Below are 6,974 nucleotides of genomic sequence, written 5' to 3'. Positions count from 1 at the left end.
AAACATAGATACTGAGCGTGGTTGGCAATATCTAAGTTGCAAATACCACAACAAAAAGTTATGCCTACAACCAATGTTGATGATGAGAACCGTCCCTTGTTCTACTGCAATACATGTGATAAAGAACACATTGATGTCATTCCGAGGTATTTCATTGAACGCGTACATAATTAACTATTCTGGTTTTTATTATATGATGTTTAATTATCGTGTGCGTCATCCACTTATTAATTGACATTAACTTAATTGGTAACTCAGGTTTAAATTAATTGTCCACGTTAAAGACGATACCGGTGAGGCAACTTTCTTTTGTTTGATGGCAATGCTCAAGTGCTTGTGCGTCGTTCTGCCGCTGAACTCTATGATGAGGTACCGTCAAATTTAAATAAAAGAGGAAATTATACTATATGTATAAATTAGAGTCCTCACTTTTCCCTTTGTACTTGTAGAATCTAGATGAAGACTTGTTACCAGAAGCAGTTAGCGACCTTTTTGGCAAGAGAATCCTTTTTGAGGTTTCAGTTGATGCTGATAACATCAAAGGAAAGAGCTCTCAGTATGTTGTTCGAATTGCTACTGCTGACGTGTGAACTGATTGAGGAATTTGCTGCTTTGCCAGTTAAACAGGTATTGTTCTCATTGGTGTGTATAGTTCAGCTAATTCTTACATTATCGTAATACTGATCGGTTAAACTTTTCCTTCTAGGTCCTAATGCTGCAGTCTTCAGATGATATTTCTTCTGGTTCAGGTGGTTTATCAGGAACTCCATTGTCTAAAAGAAAAAGCCAAGATGAACAACAGAGTAGCCTAGAGGATCAACATTCCGTGAACAAGAAACTTTTTCTAAAGAAAGTCAAGGGAGAGTAACATAGCTAATGTCTATGATAGCTAATGAGACGTTACTATCTACTATCGTGGCTTTGTCTTTGTTTTTATTTATTTAATCCTTCGTTGGAAACTGTTTTACGAATATTGCATTATATCATTGAGATCCTTACTATTTTTCTATCCAAGGATTTGATAAATCTTACTATTCATGGTTTACTAATTAGTTAGTAAGAGATTCAACTTGAAGATTGAAGATTTACTACGCTATTAAAATATGAAATTTTTATGTTTTTATGAATTAATAATGCTATACACGGTTGTTTCAATCTCAGTATCCATGGTTTACTAATTGGCAGAAAAAGATGCAAGGCGAAAGTGAATATATAATTTTTACTACTCTTCCATGAATAAATGAAATTGGCAGAAAAATATTTGTTTTTCCTTAACTCCACATATATCTTGCAAATGTGGTCATATAAAGGTTTGATGTGAATTAATTTTTCGGTTGATTAAATTTACATAGACATGCGTTGTTTCATAAATTAATCGATTGACATTCATAAAGGTTTAGGAAAAACTTGAACCGGTTTAGGGTGTTCTTAAATTCTAATACACTTAGCCCATGAGTTATATCGCCCTTACTACTAACTGAAGCCCAAATACTAAAAATAAGAAATGAAAAAAGGTATGAAAACATTTGACGGGGTCCAGTTGTCATGTGAAAAGTCACGACCCTTCGATTCTCCTTCTTCTATATAAACTGTACACTGACCGAGAAACTTCCCAAATCTATCATTTCTCTTCTTCGCTTGCTTTTGTCTCGCCAACTATTACGCAAGTGAGTTCTCTTTCTCTTTAGGGTTTCGTTTACTGTCTATGATAAACTGTAGATCGATTTATAAACTGTATATTGCGTTAGGTTTTGTAGCAATCATTTTTATTTTTCTGTATATTTCGTTATGTATTTTTCGATTATAGGATGTATATATAGCTAGATCGATTTTAGATAGGTTTTGTAGCCACGATATACAGATTTGTTCTGTAGGTTATGTATGTTGATCTTGCTAGGGTTATTATAATTTATATTTGAATCGGAGAAAAATTGGAAAACATCATCCAGTTTATTTGTTTTAGTATTTTTAGAATTTGGATTAGCAAGTAAGCAAATGGTTAGTATTGGTTGTTTCATTTCTCATCCTTTTATTTTTCTAACCCGTACTGTTTAAACCTAACATGCAGATCAAGATCTATATCATGGCAGGAAACAAGGATCTCAAAATGAAGGCTCCAATGGTTGAAGACTATGGTTCAACCGTTAAAGAGGCATTCAAGAAAGGGCGTCTGGAGACAACTCAGCATTACCGAGCCAAGCTGTTTATGTACAAGCAACTACAAGAGGGTCTCATGAAGAAACATGATGCAGAGCTTTAAGTCTCCCGCGTTGAAGGGAAATTGGAACTCATTGAAGAACTCTTCAATGAGTCTGCATTCACTGAACTGAAGGAGAAGTTGGAGTCTGATCTTGTGCTTGCTACGGCGAAGGTGGCTGATGTGGAGGTCCCGTTCATTGATTGGTACAAGTTGGGTGAACCACATATGTTTGACTAATCTGTGCGGTTCCTCAATCTCTCCAAGTTAAAAACTTTTTATGTTGTTTTAATATTATGTTTATATATTTCTGAAATTATTTACTGGTTTTTTAAACCAGTTTTCCCATCTTTGTGGTGGGAAATTAAACTTAAGTACTTATTTTATAAATAATCTATTTCGTTTTCTATTGTTTGTGTTTGTTATTGCATATATTACTTGTTAGTTAGTATGTTTTCAGTAGAGTTTAGTATAGGTTGTTTCTATAGTTAGAATAATATATATCATTTTAATCATGACTTACCCATAGAAAGGATAAAGATAAGCGTGAATAGTTAGATATAGTAGTTGGACACATTTGTGCAGACTTTCACATTTCTCAAGATGATAAAGCCAATTAAACTAAATAATTTGATATATTATGAACTTGATAATTGATTAGAATATATATTCTTGACATAATATAAAATAGAAATTGGTTAATTATAAGTTTCCGTTTTTAACATGAAAAGATATTAGTTGCAATTGAATGAAAGATTTAATTGTCTTTAGGAAGCCTTCAATAATTGATTATTTTGTCATAATCATAAGTTAATAAATTTTGAGATATTAGAATATAATGCGAACTACAAATACAAAGCTTTCATAGCAATTTTTAGTATCTCAAGTTTCCAGAGTCTAGGTGATTGTATTGTCAAATATGCAATCGAGGTATTGTAATGATGATCTGTTTGATATTTTTTGAACTTTATTTGCAGACATGTTGAAAGACTTTGACATGTCAGTATGGACAATTTTCAAGAGTTATTAATTTTTTCAAGTTAAATCGCATGAAAAAAAAATGGAAACCTATGTACCTAAATTTGACAGGCAATAATTTAAAATTCCTTTTACAAGCTAACTATATCCTTGATCATTTCTTCTTTAATTCAAATAGTACATGTTTCTTTTAATAGTGTCGAATATCTATATATAGGGAAATATATATCATCTTTGTAAGGAATATCTATATATAAGGAAATTATAGTTTGCTTGGACAAATCAAATATAATCCATTCAATTTCAACGAAGATTTCGCCAAAATTTCGTATTTTTTTTTAAATATGATTATTTATATGTACTCCAAAAATATCAAGTTGATTAAATATCTTTTCCTGTGTATCATAAATTAAACTTGCATTTTTTACAAAAAATGCATTAAATAAATATTGAAGTAAAATCTAATTGGATGAGTCTTAAAAGGGCAAATGGAAAGGCATTTTATGGGAATCGGTGGTCTTTCAATATACATTTTGTTTACTTTATTACTATCTTACCAAACATAATATCAGTCTTCTTCTCCGACGTTTTCTCTAGAATTCTCTCTTTACCTGCACCTATCCTTTGGTAAGATTTTATTTTCTATTTTATGTTATCAACACATGTAGATCATCAGTCACTTATTATATTCTCGAATCATGGTTTATTAGAATCATAATAGAAGTGCATATGTTTGTTCTAGAATACATTACAATGATCCTTCTAGGTTATATATAATAAGGATTGGGATTTAGTTCACCCTTTTAAACAATTCTATAAATTTGCGGATCTGACTAAATAAATTTGTTTTATTGTTACTTTAGTTTTGTCTTTTTTTACATCTGAATATGTCTGACCTTTATGTTAATGCAAATTATTTTGTACATATGCAAGACAAGATCTCTCGATGGCATTCAACAGCGACCTAAATCTCAATACACCGACGGTTGAAGAACACAGTCGCAGAGACCTTGAGGCGGCTTTCAACAATGGAATGATTGCCACTAGGGAGCGCTACCGAGGCCTGCTCTTTGTGTATCAGAACCGATTGGAACAAATCATAGGAAGGCATGATGAAGAGCGTGAAGTGTATCACATTCTAGGTAAATTAGAGTTACTCAAGGAACTCTTCAATCTGGCGGCTATGACGAAGGAGAAGAAGTTACTTGAGAACGAACTTGTGCTCGCAAAGGAGAAGATGGAGAGGATTAAGATTCCTGAAGTTGATTGGATCAGATTGGGTGAGCCACAAATGTCTGATTAACCTATTTGCTTCAATAATCTTCCATGTTTCCAATGTTTAAGGTCCTGTGATCTTTCGGCTACTTATTTCGGTTTTTATCATCTGGTTCTGTTATCTAGTTTATTGAATTATCTTATTTTGTGGAACTAAACTTATTGTTCCTTTTGCTAAATTTCTTTTTTATGGACATGGATCAGTGGAATATTTCAAATATGGTTTAGCCTCTTAGGCAATTATTAAAAAGTTATTTTAGTTTCGATGTATTTATAGGATGGATTCGGTTTAGTTAGTTTAGTTTCGATGTCCTTTAAGATTTATTAGAGGGATTGATCATCAGTTATACTTGGTGTAATGATAAAAAGTTCTAAGACTTCACAATAGTATGATATTTTGTAGTTATAGAATTAAATATACTACACATGAAGAACATTAGGTGGAATTATATTTACATGAATTTGTTACGATATTTCAAGTCATAATCAGGTCTTTAAATTTTTCTTCAATCAACAGAAGAAATACGATAACTAATTGGAATATTTAATCGTTTTTCCCATCAAGCTACTAAAATGTTCTTCAAGGTCCTGTGATTGTATTAAATAGTATAATCTGATGGTCAAACTGAGATCAAAATCTGCATTTCAAGAAACGGAACAATAAAAATAATCTCTTAATACATGTAAACCGAACAAATATAACTATTGTTCAGGAACCAGGATCATCGCATTTTTAAAATGATAAGAGAAGCGACTTTCCTTATTACCTATGGTCAATTTTAAACTATCACAAGTCATTTTATTAATGCGAGGTAAATTTGAACTGGGTCTTAAATATACAAGAGGGCCTTCAAAACTGAAAACCCTAAGGTCTCATTAGTGTAAACCTAACTCTATATATCAAGAAACTGCAAATCCTTAATCAAACGTAGCGATACTTGTTTCTTAGCTTAACATGCAGCCGGGCAAGTATTGTTGGTCAATTTCTACACAGGTTTGCTCTCTCTCAAGATCCAAACATTTATGTTGAACGTTACTTTTTTTTAGTTAAGGATTCATGTTTTATTTTATTTTAGGAACTATGCACATTTGATCATTTTCAAACTTCACAGTCTTCCTATTGTTATGTAAGTGGTTTTTTTCTTATAAAATATTTACAATGAATTATACGTTTGGAGTACTTCGAGGGAATAACCTGTCGTACCATATTTTGCAGGTTTACGAAAAAGTAGAGAATCGTACAGAGATTTTATTCCATCATAGACATCGATATCACAATATGATGACATTTATACACAGAGAGCAATATTCATTCGAAATCAACGAAGAACAAGATAAATCCAAGTTTGTGTATTGGATGGAGAATAACAAACAAATACCTCATGTAGTAAATCTAAAGTCTTCATATGGCGGTGGTGTTTGTAACTTTGTTTGGGATTCAAAAGCTAAATCATGGGCACCAAATATCCAGATTTGAAGTTTGCTACTATATTAAGACCTAATTTGTCGTATTTATTGAATAATTAGTAACATTTTGTTTTATTTAAGACAAAATTTGGAATTTTCTAAGTATATTATTAGAGATACAGCATCGGTAATATATCATTTCCTCTAATATCCATAAGATCATTGATTTGTCGTTTACAAAGAAGGTGAATTACTTGACCACTATATTGTGCCTAAGAAATATTTTGAGTGTTTTAAATAAATGTCTTTTGTACCTATTACATCAGATCTTAATAATTATATTTATAGAAGATTTGATTGCAAATAAATTGCCTGCTAACGTCAATCATATTTATTAACATTCAATCAATATAAAGTAGTTTGATTGTGATAATTTTATATATAATCTTACCATATGGAAACACCATTTACGGTTTCCATTTCGTTTTTGGAAGGTGAATTACTTTACCACAAAGTAATAGTATAATGTTTAAATGAATTATATTTCTTTTGTATTTATTACAAAAGATTTTTATCTTTCATTTTAGAAACCCGAGTAATTAAATGCCATCGCGACTAAAGTCAATTAATCCTATTAACTTTTATATTGAAAGTACAAAAGGAAAAATAGTTGTTATCAATTAATATGATATGAATTTTGAAGATTGTGTGGACCTTGCATAAATAATTTTACCTTCATGGACACACCATTTAGTAAATAACGTGTGTGACCAAATTCTATCTTCAATTTACAAAGGTTGTTAGTTTTTTTTATAGAAATTTCCAAGACATATGTTCATGAACCTACAAAGGTTGTTAGGTCATTTTGTAGAAATTTTCAAGACATATGTAATCATAACTTTTGATAATTCATTAACTACGTATATAGTATTATCTAAGTTAATTCAGTAGTTTATATACTGAGGGATATGTTATTTAGATTCTATTGGCTACTAAATATTCAAATAAAACAAGAAAGTAGCAACTTAGAAAATTGAACGAAATAGATAAATAATCATGTAAAAACATAAGTACTTTTACATGCGTTCATAGATAATAACAGATGATAACTCTCCCT

Source organism: Raphanus sativus, chromosome 5 (genome assembly GCF_000801105.2).
Source record: "Raphanus sativus cultivar WK10039 chromosome 5, ASM80110v3, whole genome shotgun sequence".
Taxonomy (NCBI): Eukaryota; Viridiplantae; Streptophyta; class Magnoliopsida; order Brassicales; family Brassicaceae; genus Raphanus; species Raphanus sativus.
This window is presented reverse-complemented; position numbering follows the sequence as displayed.